Source organism: Notamacropus eugenii, chromosome 6, assembly GCF_028372415.1.
Source record: "Notamacropus eugenii isolate mMacEug1 chromosome 6, mMacEug1.pri_v2, whole genome shotgun sequence".
Lineage (NCBI taxonomy): Eukaryota > Metazoa > Chordata > Mammalia > Diprotodontia > Macropodidae > Notamacropus > Notamacropus eugenii.
In genome coordinates, this window is record NC_092877.1 from 304,621,888 (window position 1) to 304,639,775 (window position 17,888).

Below are 17,888 nucleotides of genomic sequence, written 5' to 3' on the forward strand. Positions count from 1 at the left end.
CAATAGCTCTTTTTATGGTGGCTAAGACTTGGAAATCAAAGGGATGCCCATCAGTTGGGGAATGGCTAAGCAAGTTGTGATATATGATTGTAATGAAATACTATTCTGCTATAAGAAATGACAAGCAGGATGATTTCAGAAAAATCTGAAAAAACTACCATGAACTGATTCATAGTCAAGTGAACAGAACCAGGAGATTGTTGTACCTACTAAGAGCAACATTGTTCAATGAAGAATTGTAAATGACTTAGCTATTCTCAGCAATACATTGACCCAAGACAATCCCAAAGGACTAATGATGGAGCACACTACCTGTCTCCAGACAAAGAACTGATATTAATTGAATAATTAATTGATATTAAAAGAATGAAGTATACTATTCTTCACTTTCAGTTTTCTTTTATTCTAGTCTTGTACAAAATGACTAATATGAAAATATTTTACATAAAAAAACTATTACAGTCAAATTTCAGGACGAAGACATCAAAGGGGAAATTTTTGTAGGCAGGAATAAAAAAAAAACCTCTTCACATTTCAAGGAGACCAATCAATTCAATATTATTCAGTGATTATAGTAAATCAAAGGAAAATAGAATCTGATAGTCTAAAAACAGTAAAGTAAGTTGGTTGGCAACAAAAAATATTTTATCCTTCAAAATTGAACCTAAACATCAAAGAAAAAAATTGCACATTCAAATGAATCTAAAGGTAAATAGGATGGTCAACATATGAACTAGCCAAACAAGAGAAAACTAAATTCTTTCAGATAATTATGAAAGATGAGTGGAGGAAACAAAGTATTTTAGTTCCTTTTTAAAAGTTGCCTCAAACTTTGTTTCTAATCCCTGCCTGATTTTTAGAGAGAGGACCTGATGAAGAGCAAACCTAAGGAGGATAGCAATGGTGATGACAAAAAAGGGACAGGGGGGATGTGGCCAAGAACAGAAGCTCAGCAAGAAGCAGAGACAAGCAGGACAGTTTTGAAAGTGATGTGCAAAGCTTGTTACATCCTTTATTAAAAAACAAATGCTAGGGGCAGCTAGATGAAGTGGATAGAGCACCAGCCCTGGGGTCAGGAGGACTTGAATTCAAATGTGACCTCAGACACGTGACACTTACTAGCTGTGTGACCCAGGGCAAGTCACTTAACCCCATTGACCTCACAAAAAAAAAAAAAAAAGCAAGTGCTATGAAATAGAGATTCATGGTATCAAATGCAATCCTCTTTTTCTGTTCCATTGTGTACTAGAAATGCTCTGGTATTTTTTTATTTCTGGTATTTGAGTTTATTTTATTTCTGGTATTTGAGTTTAGAATTAAAAAAAAAAATTTAAGGAAATAAATCTTTAACCAATGCGCACACGCCCACGCATACACACACACACACACACACACACACACAAGCACACACGTGCACACACAGTATGGATGTGGATGTGTATGATGGAAATGTAAATTACATGTGGAGAAATAAGAGGACACATCCAAAAGAAAGGGAATGATCTGGAAACATAGTAAAGCAACCCCAGAGACATGAGAAATTGAGATGAGTCTTGCAACAAATGCTGGATACTTCAGGAAATCAGCTTCAATATTAGATTGTCCTTCTCAGCAGTGTCTTCCATAAGCAGAGGAAGAAGTTAGTCTGGACCCCAGAGAAGCACAATTCAGAGAGGGTTGAACTAGACATCACAATTCACTCAGGTTTCAATTCTTTGTTATGAGAGATGGCTCTCTACAAGAAAGGAAGACAGAACAAGAGAAATTTGGGCAATGTAAAGGTGAATATATTAATAAAAACTTCTATTTAAAAAAACAAAATATGAGGTAAATAATAAGGAATTAAAAGAAGTGGCAGGCACTCCATCACCTGTTTCCCAAAATTATGTCCCCTTATACCTCCAATCCCCATCGACTGAAAGTCCTTTGGTTTCTTCTCCACATATTTCACCATTGAACAGCAGTGTTCATGACAACATACCCAGCAGACAAAGTCGAAACCCTGGTGCCTAGTGCGGACTATTTCTCCATATAAACATGTAGATGCCATCGGGTCCTGGAGTTCCCATTTCCTAATAAACAAACAGTGAAACTTGTAGCACTTTCTCTTGGCATGGACACAGGAAAGACTCAGGATTCTATAGACATTACTTCTCACACAGAAGGGATAAAGTTTCAATGCCCAAAAGGTACTGCAATTAAGTGGCCTTTATTAACTTATATCTTTATTATGTAGTGAAAACATTGATAATTAATCTATACCTTTATTCACGTATACCTTTATTGTATAGTGATTAAATAATAATATTGATAATAATTAATCTATACCTTTCTTATGTAGTAGATTAAATACTGATATTGGTGATAATGATGATAATAATAGCTAACACTTATGTGATGCTTATTATATTTCAGGCACTGTGCAAAGCACCTTACAAATATTATCTCATGGGGGCGGAGCCAAGATGGCGGAGTGAAAGCAACGACTCACCTAAGCTCCTGGACAAACTCCTCTGGATACTTCTGAAAGGAGAATCTGACCAAACTTTGGAGGTGTGGAATCCAGTGGGTGACAGACTTTGACAGATTCAGAGCCCAGGTTAGACTGGAAGGTCCACGGGAAGGATCTGTTCCGCGGGGGTAAGCCCCCAGCGCACAGCAGGGCGGAAGGGACCTGAGAAGCTCGAGAGTGGAGGGCAAAACCAGCGGAGCAGGAGACAAGCCAAACCGAGCCGGTGAGAGCCGCTGAGCGCCAGATATCAGCGCAGCAGCCCTTGAAACCTTCAGCCTGAAGACTAAACTTCGGTAAGTCACCTACTTGAACTTCCAGGAGCCAGGATGGCGGAGTGATCAGTAAATGCTCTCTCCTCCCCCCTGATGACCGTGAGAGAACCATAAAATATTTCCCCAGATAAATCCGGGATCAGCGGGAACAGCAGAAGGGGGCGGGTGGTCTCATAACACCAGAGGCTGGAAAAATAGCAAGGGGGGATTCTTCCTACTGTGGCGGAGGCGATCTGGAAGGACAGACAACCCAGGGCAGAGAAAATTCGCACTGAGACCCAGGCAAGCCTCAGCGCTGGGAGACGAGCCCCAGGAGGGGCGGGAACACACATTAGCATCTAGGCATGCCCCAGCCCTTCAGGGGAAAAGGGAAGACAATAGGGAAGCTGGGATCACCATCCCCTGACCTTACCTTTGCCTCAGGTCAGCTGAGGAGATCTCCTGAGACCAGACCACCCCTCCCACACACCTAACAAGCTAACCCCAGGGTTGATCTGGGAAACAAAAAACAAAAGCCTGCTTTTAGCCTAGACACACATCAGCTCAACACAAAGATCTGTACCTTCTGACTGAAAGAACCAGAAGCTACAACACTCAGCCAACATCATGAATCGGAAAAAGCAGACGAAAAGTGAAAAAACCATAGAATCTTTCTATGGGGATAAGGACCAAAACACAAACACCAAAGAGGTCAGAGCTGAGACTGTACTTCCATCTGAAACCTCAGAAGGGACTATGAATTTCTCGCAAGCTCAACTAGATTACCTGGAACAGCTGAAGAAGGAAATAAAAGAAAAACTGGCCAATGATTTTAAAATTATAAAAAAAGAATTCACTGATGAGAACATCAGTCTGAAAAGGAAAATTGAACAAATGGAAAAGGAAGTTCAAAAATTAACTGGAGAGAATAATTCCCTAAAAGGAAGAGTTAATCAAATGGAAAAGGAAACCCAAAACCTAAATGGGAAAATTGATCAAATGGAAAAGGAAAAACAAAACCTAACTGGGAAAATTGGTGGAATGGAAAAAGAAGTACAAAAATTAAATGGAGAAAATAGCTCCTTAAAGGGAAAAATTGGTCAGATGGAAAAGGAGATGCAAAAGTTAACTGAAGAAAACAATACGATGAAGATTAGAATTGGGCAAGTAGAAACTAATGACTCAATGAGGCAACAAGAATCAGTCAAACAAAATCTAAAGAATGAAAAGATAGAAGAAAATGTAAAATATTTAATTGGAAAAACAACTGACCTGGAAAATAGATCCAGGAGAGAAAATTTAAGAATTATTGGCCTGCCAGAAACCCATGATGAAGAAAAGAGTCTGGACAATATCTTCCAGGAAATCATCAAGGAAAACTGCCCAGAAGTACTAGACCCAGAGGGCAAAATAGTCATCAAAAGAATCCACCGTTCCCCTCCCGAAAGGGATCCCAAACTCAAAACCCCAAGAAATATTGTTGCCAAATTCCAGAGCTATCAAGTGAAGGAGAAAATACTACAAGCAGCCAGAAAGAAACAATTCAAATATCAAGGACATACAGTCAGGATCACACAGGACCTTGCAGCTTCTACATTAAAAGATCGAAAGAATTGGAACCCAATATTCCGTAAGGCAAAGGAGTTGGGACTTCAACCAAGGATCAACTACCCAGCAAAGTTCAGCATAACATTTCAGGCAAGGAGAAAGTCATTCAACAAAATAAGGGATTTCCAGAGCTTCCTGACCAAAACACCAGAACTCAATAGACAATTTGATCTTCAAATGCAGGTCTCCAGAGAATCATAAAAAGGTAAACAGGGGGGAAAAAACAAAAACAAAAACTTGCTACTCAATTAGGGCAAACTGTTTACCTCCCTATAAGGGAAGATGATACCTGTTAATCTTGAGAACTGTGCAGCTATTATGATAAAAGGGATATATGTAGAGGGAACAGGTATAAAGTAAATGATGTCATGTCAAAAATATGATTTAAGTATGAGAAGGGATTGTAATAGGAGGTGTGAAAAGGGGGAAGCAGAAAATGGCAAATTATATCACAGGAAGAAGTACAAAACTATAGTAGAAGGAAGGAGGGGAGGGAGATGAGCATTGTTTGAGAGGTACTCTCATCTGATTTGTTTAAAGGAGGGAACAATAATCTTAAGTAGATAATCCTAACTAGCTCTATAGGTAGTAGGAGGGGAAGGGGGAAGAAAGGGGAGGGTGGCTAAAAGGGAGGAAAGAAGCAATAAGAGTAAAGGGGAGTAAAAGGGAGGGGGCTAAAAGAAGGAGGGGAAGGCTGCAGGAGGAGGGGGAGAAAAGTGAATGCTATTGAGGAGGGGAAGGGAGACGGGAGAGCTAAAAGCACAAATGGTGGGAAAGAGGTTGGAGGGAAATACACAGACTGTAATCATAACTGTGAATGTGAATGGAATGAACTCTCCCATAAAACGGAGATGGATAGCAGAATGGATTAAAAGCCATAATCCAACAATATGCTGCTTACAAGAAACACACTTGAAACGGGGGGATACACATAGGATAAAGGTCAAAGGATGGAGCAGAATATATTGTGCTTCAGCTCATGTAAGAAAGGCAGGAGTAGCAATCCTAATCTCAGACAAAGCAAAAGCAGAAATAGATCTAATCAAAAGGGATAAGGATGGAAACTATATCCTGCTAAAAGGCACCATAGACAATGAAGCAATATCATTACTAAACATGTATGCTCCAAGTGGTATAGCATCCAAATTCTTAGAGGAGAGGTTGGGGGAGTTGAAGGAAGAAATTGATAGCAAAACTATACTAGTGGGGGACCTCAACCTCCCCCTCTCTGAACTCGATAAATCTAACCTCAAAATAAACAAGAAAGAGGTTAAGGAGGTAAATAAAACTCTGGATAAGGTAGATATGATAGATCTTTGGAGAAAATTAAATGGGAATAGAAAGGAATATACCTTTTTCTCAGCGGTACATGGAACATTTACAAAAACTGACCATGTACTAGGACATAAAAATCTCACAATCCAGTGCAGAAAGGTAGAGATAATCAATGCATCCTTTTCAGATCATAATGCATTAAAAATTACATGTAATAAAAGGCCATGGAAAGAGAAACCAAAAATCAATTGGAAACTAAATAATCTAATTCTAAAGAAGGGTTGGGTTAAAGAAGAAATCATAGAAACAATCAACAATTTCATTCAAGAGAATGACAATAGTGAGACAACATACCAAAACTTATGGGATACTGCAAAAGCAGTTATTAGGGGAAGTTTTATATCTTTGAATGCTTACCTAAATAAAATAGAGAAAGAGGAGATCAATGACTTAGGCTTGCAGTTGAAAAAGCTAGAAAAAGAACAAATTGAAAATCCCCAAGTAAATACCAAATTAGAAATACTGAAAACCAAAGGAGAGATTAATAAAATTGAAATTAAGAAAACTATTGAATTAATAAATAAAACCAATAGTTGGTTTTATGAAAAAACTAATAAAATTGATAAACCTTTGGTCAATCTGATTAAAAAAAAGAAAGAAGAAAATCAAATTACTAATATTAAAAATGAAAGGGGTGAACTCACCTCCAATGAGGAGGAAATTAAAACAATAATTAGAAACTACTTTGCCCAACTTTATGCCCACAAATTCGATAATCTAAACGAGATGGATGAATATTTTAAAAAACACAAATTGCCCAGATTAACAGAAGAGGAAGTTGAATACTTGAACAACCCCATCTCAGAAAAAGAAATTGAACAAGCCATCAATGAACTCCCTAGGAAAAAATCTCCAGGGCCAGATGGATTCACAAGTGAATTCTATCAAACATTTAAAGAACAGTTAATTCCAATACTATATAGACTATTTTTGAAAATTGGGGAAGAAGGAGTCCTCCCAAATTCTTTCTATGATACAAATATGGTTTTGATACCCAAACCAGGAAGAGACAAAACAGAGAAAGAAAATTATAGACCAATTTCCCTAATGAATATAGATGCAAAAATTTTAAATAAGATTTTAGCAAAATGAATACAGCATCTTATCACGAGATTAATACATTATGATCAGGTAGGATTCATACCAGGATTACAGGGCTGGTTCAATATTAGGAAAACTATTAGCATTATCGATCACATCAACAAAAAAGCTAACAAAAACCACATGATTATCTCAATAGATGCAGAAAAAGCTTTTGACAAAATACAACACCCATTCCTACTAAAAACACTGGAGAACGTAGGAATAAAGGGAACTTTCCATAAAATAATAAGCAGTATCTATCTAAAACCTTCAGCTAGCATTATATGCAATGGGGATAAGCTAGATGCATTCCCAATAAGATCAGGGGTGAAACAAGGTTGTCCATTATCACCACTATTATTCAATATGGTACTAGAAATGTTAGCTGTAGCAATTAGACAAGATAAAGATATTCAAGGAATAAGAATAGCCAAAGAAGAAACTAAGTTATCACTCTTTGCAGATGATATGATGATTTACCTAGAGAATCCCAGAGATTCAAGTAAAAAATTACTTGAATTAATAAACAACTTTGGCAAAGTTGCAGGTTACAAAATAAACCCACACAAATCTTCTGCATTCCTATATATTAGCAACAAAGTCCAACAGCAAGAGATAGAAAGAGAAATCCCATTTAAAGCTAGGGTAGACAGTATAAAATACTTAGGAGTCTACCTGCCAAAACAAACCCAGGGATTATATGAACACAATTACAAGACACTTTTTGCACAAATAAAGTCAGATTTAAGTAAGTGGAAAAACATTAGTTGCTCATGGGTAGGCCGTGCTAATACAATAAAAATGACAATTCTACCTAAATTAATATACTTATTTAGTGCCATACCAATTAAACTATCAGACAATTACTTTCTAGAGCTGGATAAAATAATATCAAAATTCATTTGGAAAAACAAAAGGTCCAGAATATCAAAGGGGCTAATGAAAAGAAATGCTTGGGAAGGTGGCCTAGCGCTACCAGACCTCAAACTGTACTATAAAGCAGCAATTATCAAAACCACTTGGTATTGGCTAAGAAACAGAGAGGTAGACAAGTGGAATAGACTTGGCACTCAAGATGCAGTAGGCAAGGAATATAGCAACCTTCTGTTTGATAAACCTAAGGACCCCAGCTTCTGGGATAAGAACTCATTGTTTGACAAAAATTGCTGGGAAAACTGGATAACAGTGTGGCGGAAATTAGGCATAGACCCATACCTGACACCGTACACAAGAATAAAGTCCAAATGGGTACATGATTTAGGTATAAAGATTGATACCATGAATAAACTGGAGAAGCAAGGAATAGTGTATTTATCAGATCTATGGAGAAGGGAAGAATTCTTTACTAAAGGAGAGATAGAAAGCATTATGAAATGCAAAATGGATAACTTTGATTACATTAAACTGAGAAGTTTTTGCACAACCAAACCCAATGCAACCAAAATCCGGAGGGATGTAGTAAATTGGGAAAGAATTTTTACAGCTAAGCTCGGGGATAAAGGCCTCATTTCTAGAATATATAGAGAACTGACTCATATGTATAATCATACAAGTCATTCCCCAATTGATAAATGGTCAAAGGATATGAACAGGCAATTTTCAGAGGAAGAAATTAAAGATATCTATAATCATATGAAAAAATGCTCTAAATCACTATTGATTAGAGAGATGCAAATCAAAACAACTCTGAGGTACCACATCACACCTATAAGATTGGCAAACATGACAGAACAAGAAAATGATAAATGCTGGAGAGGATGTGGGAGAGTTGGAACACTAATTCATTGTTGGTGGAGCTGTGAGCGCATCCAACCATTCTGGAGAGCAATTTGGAACTATGCCCAAAGGGCTACAAAAATGTGCATACCCTTTGACCCAGCAATATCGCTACTAGGACTATATCCCCAAGTGATCATAAAAATGGGAAAGGGTCCCACATGTACAAAAATATTTATAGCAGCACTCTATGTAGTTGCCAAAAACTGGAAGTCAAGGGGATGTCCATCAATTGGGGAATGGCTGAATAAATTATGGTATATGAATGTAATGGAGTACTATTGTGCCATAAGAAATGATGAACAAGAAGACTTCAGAGAGGCCTGGAAGGACTTATATGACCTGATGCTGAGTGAAAGGAGCAGAACCAGGAGAACTTTGTGCACAGCAACGACCACAGTGTGCGAGAGTTTTTTCTGGTAGACTTGGAATTTTGTAATAACGCAAAAACTTCTTATAAAAAAAAAAAATCCCAAAGGTGGTTCTCAAGGCAAAATGCCTTCCACACTCAGAGAAAGAAATATGCAAGTCATTTGCAGATGTAGCAGATCATGTTTGTGTATGTGTATGTGTTTGTGTATCATGTTTTGATTTGTTATATGATTTCTTTCATTTATTTTAGTCTGACTACATAGCATGACTATAGTGAAAATATACTCAATAGGAAAGTATATGTAGAACCTATACAGAATTGTATGCATTCATGGGGAGGGAGGGGGGTAGTGGGGGTTAGGTGTGGGGGGGATAAAATCTCAATTGTATGGCAGTGATTGTTAAACATTAAAAAATAATAAAAAAAAAAAAGATCTCTTAAAAAAAAAAATATTATCTCATTTGAAACCCAGGACAACCTTGGGAGGTAGGTGCTATTATGATTCCCATTTTATAGTTGAGGAAAGTGAGGCAAACAGAGGCAAACAAGTGATTTGCCAAGGGTCACACAGTTAGTAAGTGTATGAGGCAAAATATAATCTCACATCTTTCTGACCTGAGACTCAGTGCTCTGGCCACTATGCTACCTAATTACTTCCAAATCATTCTTTGACAGTAAGAGCTATATAAATTTTGTCTCACCAATAAGAATAGATGACCTCAGGAAAGGGATATTAACATATTGCTTATGTCACAATATTGGATACATAAGAGATATGCAGACATATCTTGTTGGATTGATTGAACTGCAAATCAAAATTGGAATGAAGAGAATGAGTATCCCTTAGCTAGCATGCCCAGAGAGTATTTTGCCTTCCTTTTCCTTTCTTGACAAGATTTCAAAAGGTACCTGTTGGATAGTTCTGGATATGTTGACCAGAAAAAGATATTTACATTTTTTTAGTCTCAAGATGAAAGACATATGTGGAAGAATTAAAAAAAAGAGGATGGAAAGACAGCAAATATGAATTGGTCAGCACAAGTTTTGCAAATCAGTTGGTTTTTCAAAACAACTTTAAAAGGTATTGGATAACAGATTTCTGATAAAGTTAAGGCCACGTGCTCATAATCATGTTTATTTGTGGGGTTTTCTTTATAATGAAGTCATTATTTATATGTTTTCCTCGGTAAAATGACATGAATATGAGGCTTATGAATGATTTTTTGCCAATAAGTGTAAACTACATTCTCTTGTTCCTGAGAGGCAGTATTAGTGGAGAGGATAGCACTGGAGTCAGGAAAACCTGCCCTCAACTCAGACACATACTACCATATTTCACCACATAATCGTCACCACCACATAATCATCACACCCTGTTGTGTTTTTTTTTTAGTTCAAAAATTGGTTTATAACCTTTCATCACATTATCACCGCATGGTATAATTTGTTCATCACACCACTTAAAAGGTAAACAGAGCAGAAATGTATTCACCACCAGTATGTGGATACATATTTATCTGTTGCACATTTCAAACTCCGAACCTAGAATTCTCAATGTATGAGCATTGTCAGTATATTTCTGAAAGCTGACTTGTGTGGTTTGTTTAGAGCACTGTATTACTAATGGTATTGTCACTCAACCCAATGAAGAGCCCTAGGCGCAAGGGGAGTGGATGGCAGGTGAAGATGCCATGAGTAAGTCAAGTGATATGGTAAGACTTGCATCTTCCCAATTTTAATGCATATTCATGGTATTCCATATATCCTAATCTTGCACTAAAGGCAGTTTAGTAAAATAAATGATTTTTAAGTAATACTGGCACAGTTTTTTAAGACTTCGCATAACAGTCACACCTCATTTTTTGCAAAAAATTTTGGCATAAAATCTGCCACAGTTATGTGGTGGAATGCGTTGTGTATGTGACCATGAGGATTTTGGTCACCCTTTCAATGCCCTCAGGTAATTCTGAAAGACTCTAAGTTTCAAGCCTGCCAATGGAAGGAGTTACAAATCTAAAACAAAAAAATGAACAAACAAAAACTCTTCTCCCAGTCAGCAGTTCAGAAGCATTTAAGCACCTACTAAGCACTAGGGATCCAAAGGAAAGCAAAACAGTAAAGCACTCAATCCTAAAAAGGGAGATGATAGTGCTGCGTTTGAAGTAAAGATCTGGGTTCAGATATGGACTCTGATACACACTTGCTTTGTTCCCCTGGCCAAGCCAGTTAATTCCTATAAGCTTCCAGTAACATCTCTGACAAGAGCCCAACCTGTTTCCATGACCTGATTATGGAATTGAACCATTAAGTGGCTTTTACTCAAAGCTAATTTTTAACACCCCTCTGAGGTCTCAAACTGTCAAAGTCAGTAAAAATTTAGGGGAGATACTGCTCAAATATGATTATTAAAAGGAAATCACATTCCCTTTGAGGAATGGACCAAGAGCATCTTAACCATAGCATAAGTAGAAATGCAGACTTGGTCTTCTTAGACTTTGCAAATTTTTTCAATGAGAAGAATAATCTTGCATAGTGAAAATGAAGGTGGTGGTCTAGGTCAAGTTCACTACTGATTTTTTTATTAAATTTTATTGAACTTCCCAGAGCCATTCAGCTACCTAAAACTCCACATGAAGTATACCTCTTTCATTTCATTAGGACTGAGGAAAATGTAAGAGCTGCCAAACAGTGTTAGAGGTATCAGAATTGACCAGCTCAGAATAAAGTGTTCTATTCAGGACCCTGTGCCCAAAGTACCTACCAAAACCTTCCCAAATTACTGGTTAATTACAACTTCTCATGACATTGGGTATGCATTGGGCTAATCCGAAAATGTTAATAATAGCTAATATTCACATAGTGCTTAAGGTTTGCAAAGTGCTTTATAGATATTATCTCATTTTATCCTCACAGGAAGACTGGAAAAATAGTTACTATTTTCATTTTGCTCATAACAAAACCAAGGTAAGTCACTTATTGAAGATCATACAACTAATATGTTTCTGAGGGTGGAGTTGATCTCAAATCTTTTGAGTCCAGCTACACTGTTCCATCTACTGACCCACTGAACTACTTAATAGGAGTCCTACTTTTTTTTTTTTATTTTGTAATGTTTAACAATCACTGCCATACAATTGAGATTTTATCCCTCCCCACCTACTCCCCACTACCCCCCTCCCTCCCCACGACTGCATACAATTCTGTATAGATTCTACATATACTTTCCTATTGAGTATATTTTCACTATAGTCATGCTATGTAGTCAGACTAAGATAAATGAAAGTAATCGTATAACAAATCAGAACATGATACACAAACACATACACATACACAAACATGATCTGCTACAATATGTGAGTGACTTCCATATTTCTCTCTCTGAGTGTGGCAGGCATTTTGCCTTGAGATCCTCCATTGGGATTTTTTTTTTTTTTTGGTAAGAAGTTCTTGTGTTATTACAAAAATCTAAGTCTACCAGAAAAAACTCTCACACACTGTGGTTGTTGCTGTGCATAAAGTTCTCCTGGTTCTGCTCCTTTCACTCAGCATCAGGTCATATAAGTCCTTCCAGGCCTCTCTGAAGTCTTCTTGTTCATCATTTCTTATGGCACAATAGTACTAGGAGTCCTACTTTTGCCACACTCAGTCTCTAACATTTGTTAGAACTATATGTATATACACATATGTGCACATATGTGTATATACATATATGTGCATGCACATACACATGCTATACACATATGTACTATATGCGTGTCTATATTTCTATATATGTACATGTAGATATATATGTGAATATACATCTACATATAAGATTTCAGACATACAAGAACTTGCAAGAACATGAGAACTTCAGAAACACACATATATAATGTGTATGTATAAACAAATCTATGTATGAGTATGTATTTGATTTTATATATGCATGTACATATACATATGTATGTGGGTATATAAGCATATATGTATATACATTATATACATGTATGTGTGTGCCTGTAATGTGTATTATGTGTTTGTGTGTGTGTGCACATTATGCATACATGCACATATATGTGCATACACTGGTGTGTGTATATGTACATATATTTATACATACACATATATGTTTATATGTAATTATCCATACATTAGTCATACAATCCATGGCATTCAACATTCTGGGAATTAGCTAAACTGAAAACAAAGCAATAAAAGTAAACAACACTAAAACAACCCAGGAAAATCTGGAAAGTTTGGATGCTTTCCCATGTGACCCTCTTGATCAAGACCTTGACCAAGATCTCTACTCCTTCCAGGGAATGAAGAACATCACCTCTCAAATCTCTAAACTCCATGAGAGCTTTTATTCCCCCACACATCCCTCCCATTTTTGCCCTTGTTGTTTCCCTGGATTACACACATTTCCTGGAAGAGAGAATTAGGAACTTCAGATGAAAAAGTCCTTCCCTATAGGTTGCAGCACAGGTCACGAAGGTTGGGCACAGGTAGCGATTCAAAATTCAAGTAAGAGTTAACTTAACAAAAAAGTTAAAATCCAAGTTGTTGTCCCATGACCTGATCATAAAAGTCTAAAGGTTTTTCAAAGATAAACACAGAACATGATTTATCATTCCAAATAATGGAGAATTTGATAGTAAAAGCTCTGAGTTCCTTAGAAGAAAGACACTAAAGCAATAGTGATCTTGTGGCCAGTTAAATCTATGTAACTACGGTATCTTGGGAAGGAGGGGGAACTCACTGTGCTTTTTTTATCCCTTGCTAAGGAGAATTTTTCTACGTATGAATTATCAAGGTTGACTGTCTATGCTATCCAAATTTAGATGATTAGCAATTCTCAGCTTCCTCTTCTGATATTTAAACTTACTCCTCTAAATTTTTACTGACTCTGGAAGTTTGAGATCCCAAAGGGATGACTGCTACCCTGAGTTATAAAGGGTAAAACTGAGAGGCTATGCTAAAAAACTCTCAATGACATCCTATTTCCTACATACTTCATTATCTGGGCCCACCTACTAATCCAATCTTAATTATTAATAATAGCTAATATTTAGCTAATAATAGCTAATATTTAAACAATGATTTAAGATTTATAAATCACCTTATACATATACATACATATGTTTTATCCCATTTGATGCTCAAAGTAACTGTGACATATATATATGTGTGTATAAAAACATATATATACATATATAAATACACACACACATACCAGTGTTATTATCTTCAGATCATAAGGAAGAAATCTAAGGCTCCAGGACTGAGTAAAAAGATAAACTCTTCAGGCAAACACAAAAAGTAGTTTTATTTTGTGTGTTTTTTTATCAGTTAGATAAAGCATTCTGCTAATGAGCCCATGACAAATTCCCCAATTGATAAATGGTCAAAGGATATGAATAGGTAATTTTCAGAGGAAGAAATCCAAGCTATTAATAGTGTAATGAAAAAACACTCTAAATCAGTAATAATTAGAAAAATGCAAATTAAAACAACTCTGAGATACTACTTCATAATCATCAGATTGGCAAAGTTGAGGGGAAAGAGGAAATAAATGCTATAGAGGTTGTAGGAAAATAGGTACTATAAAGCAGTCCTAGTCCAGCCATTCTGGAAAGCAATTTGTAACTATGCTCCAAAAGCTATTAAACTGCACATACCCTTCAACTTAGTGATATTGCTACTAAGTCTAAACCCCAAAGAGATCAAAGAAAGAACAAAATTAACCATATATCCAGAACATTTTAGTCATTCTTTTTGTAGTGGCTAAGAATGGGAACCTGAGGGGGTACCCATGAACTGAAGAATGGTTTGATAAGTTATGATATGTGGAGGTAATTGAATTCTATTGTGCTGTAAGAAATAATGAAGGAGGTGGTTTCAGAAAAACCTAGGAAGATTTGTATAAATAGATTCAAAGTGAAGTGAGCAGAACCAGAAGAATAATTAATTTAAGAACCCCAATATTGTAAATAGAAACAACTTTGAAAGATTTAGAAACTCTAATAAACACAATAACCAGCCACAATTCCAAAGGATTCAAAATGAAACATGCTATACATCTCCAGACTGAAAGCTGATGGACTCATAGTGTAGACTGAAACATTTTTCTTTTTTTTCTGGGTTCATGGAGGGGGAAGAGATACATGGCTAACAGAGGAATTTATTTTGCTTAGCTATACATATTTGTAATAGGTTTTGTTCTCTTTGTTTTCTCAATAGGTGATGGAAGCTGAGAGAGAAGGAGAAAAGTCAAAACAAAAAATAAAATTAAATTGACTTTTTAAAAATAAGACCATGGTGAGACTGACCTTTCAGACAGGTGGACTTACATAACTTGAAGATAATCTATCTACACCCTGTCCCCTAAATGTCTATCTTCCTGATTAGCTGATATCTTAAAATTCACTATAAGAGATTCATTTTTTCGCTGAAAAACTTTGTCTTTTGTTATCTTAAAAATACCTCTGGGAGGGGTCATTATAAGTTATGACTGTTTATCAGAGCTTTTCCTAGTTTCAAAAAAAAAAGTAATTGGGGAGTGGGAGTGGGATAACGGCTTTCTCAATGAAAGGCCTGAAACTATTAACCTACTTTAAAACTGTGTCTGGAGGCAACCCTGGTTAAAAGTATATCCCTCTAGCAATTAATTTCATACAAAGAATTTGACCCAACTCGGGCTAACCAGGTCACAAATGCAGGTCCTTGATCACAAAAGGTTATGAATTAGACAGTAAGGATGCACTGTAACTCCTCACTAGTTCAAAGAAGCTACTTTTTATGAGCTAGAATCAGTTTCATGTAAGAAGGACAGCAGTTCTAATTAACTGAAGGGTGTTCTTCCAAAGACTCACACTGGCAATCAGGTTGATGTCTGCCATTGACATCTAAATTATAAGTACATCTGTGAAAGCTTCAGACCATAAACTTGTCTTTTCTGTGTTTTGTGAAGTACTATGAATACTACAGCAGTCTATAAATAATAAATAATAACTTCAGTGAGTTAAGCTGACATCAGGACTAGAGGCTATGAAATATTTAAAAGCTTTCTTGGGTTATTAAACCAAACTAGTGTCATGAGTTAAAAATAAAACGATAAGGCAAGGAAAATGTGAATTAATTGGCCAATATATATTTCAATATCTGGACTTGTAATGAAAATGCTGCATAAAGAAGTCTGGTTTACACAAAGTATATGTTGTTTTATCTTTTTCTCTCCCCCCCTCTTTTTTGCCAACAAAGGTATGTCAGCATTTTGCGTGGAGTTTTTCACTAAATGTTTTCAGAAATTATATCATTTTGACAAAAATTACATGTTTTGTTTACAGCGATACATTCCACACTTATAAGTTACTGGAAATTCCCCTCTCTTCAGGGAATTTATTAAGTCATTTGAAATTCAATGCAAAAGGGAAGTGGTTTTTTTCCCCTAAGAAAAAAAGCAAAGCTATAAAATTTAAATAAAATCACAACAGTGGGCATAATAGAGAAAATCTTTCATTTCTAATATTAGATATGTGTGAATTACAAACAAGAAAACCCTTCCCCTCTGATATGGCTGAACCCCACAGTTCTATCTTCAGCCCTCTTCTCTTTCTACATTTTCTCCCTTAATGATCTCATGCTCTCACATGGCTTCATTATCACCTCTCTAGACATAAGTATATTTCCACTCCAACCACTCCCCAGTACTCTACTCCCCGGCACCAAAACATCAGCTGGGTATTTGAAATTGACCTAACAGTACATGAAACGGATCATGTTCAGAGCTTAACTCATCACCCACCTTCTCCCCAAAACTTGCCCCCACCACAACTTGTCATTTCCTTTGATGGCTCTATCATTGTGTTTCTCACCAACCCTCATAACCTTGGAGTAATCTTGACCCCTCTTTCTTTTTCATTTTCATATCCAATCACATTCCCTGTCTTCCATTATAATACTTGGTACACCCTCCTCTCTATTTCCATCACAATCTTCTCTGTTCAAAACCTGGGATCTTTTCTAAGGGCAGCATTATAAAGTAGATAGAGACCCGGTCTTGAGTCAAATTCAAGTCTCATCTTTTTTACAGACCAGCTCTGTGACTGTGAATAAGTCACTTAACCTTTCAGTGACCCAAATAAATTTCTAAGACTATAGTTAGTAGATGAGTTGCTGGTCACCACACTAATGTACTCATAGGTCTGAACGACATGCCCCCTAAAAAAATTTTTATAGTTCTACAAATCAAGTTCTATAATTAACTCAATAATCACCCCATATCCATAGTATTTTTCCCCATCTACTTTTCTCTTGTAGGAGTTTCATGCAACTCTCTTTCAGAGAGAGTTGGGGCACTAATGATGAATCCCTAAAAGGCCCTGGCTTTTCTCGCTGAGCCCAGATCCCTGACATTCCCTGGGGCATCCAGCCCTTCCCAGTTAATAATCCTTTCAACTGCCCTTTCTTTGCGGCACTCATTGTCTTTCCCTGGCCTCACCTTAGACCAGAATTCCTTGATTCCATTTAGACCCTTTCTTTGTTACTTCCCAGTCACCCCAGGCTATTCACCACACTTAAAAAAAAAAAAAAAAAGAAAGAAAGGTCAGTCTAGCTACCAAACTGTTCAGATTCTTAACATCAGTTAATAGCTCAGACTTACTAGGAATCTTGCCCAGCAGTGACTGAAAGGCTTGAGTCCAATTTTCTCGAGGCAGGACCCATGCCTTTTGCCCTTGAATTTTGGGGTTCCCAGCACTCCTAGACCACAACATCATCAGATCCCATAGGTTCAATTATCATCTCTATTTTGGTTGGTTGGTTGTTGTCCTTGGTCTTTGAAGAGGATTCCTAGATCCATATATCCAGTGCTAATCTGTCTTTTGAGGTATAGTCCCACATCACTAACTGCCTTGGAGATAGCTTAAACTATGATGTCCCATAGATATATCAAATTCAACATGTACAA

The 17,888-nt window shown here is 36.7% G+C and overlaps 1 long non-coding RNA gene across 1 annotated transcript; it reads right to left on the reverse strand.

Moving 5' to 3' along the window:
* Positions 1-1,245: 1,245 nt before the first annotated feature.
* LOC140509659 (uncharacterized) lies at positions 1,246-2,072 on the reverse strand. The gene is made up of 2 exons (XR_011968862.1): positions 1,982-2,072; positions 1,246-1,735 (listed from the first exon to the last, which is right to left on the reverse strand). It is a non-coding gene; the product is annotated as an uncharacterized lncRNA (long non-coding RNA).
* Between the last annotated feature and the right edge of the window lie 15,816 nt (positions 2,073-17,888).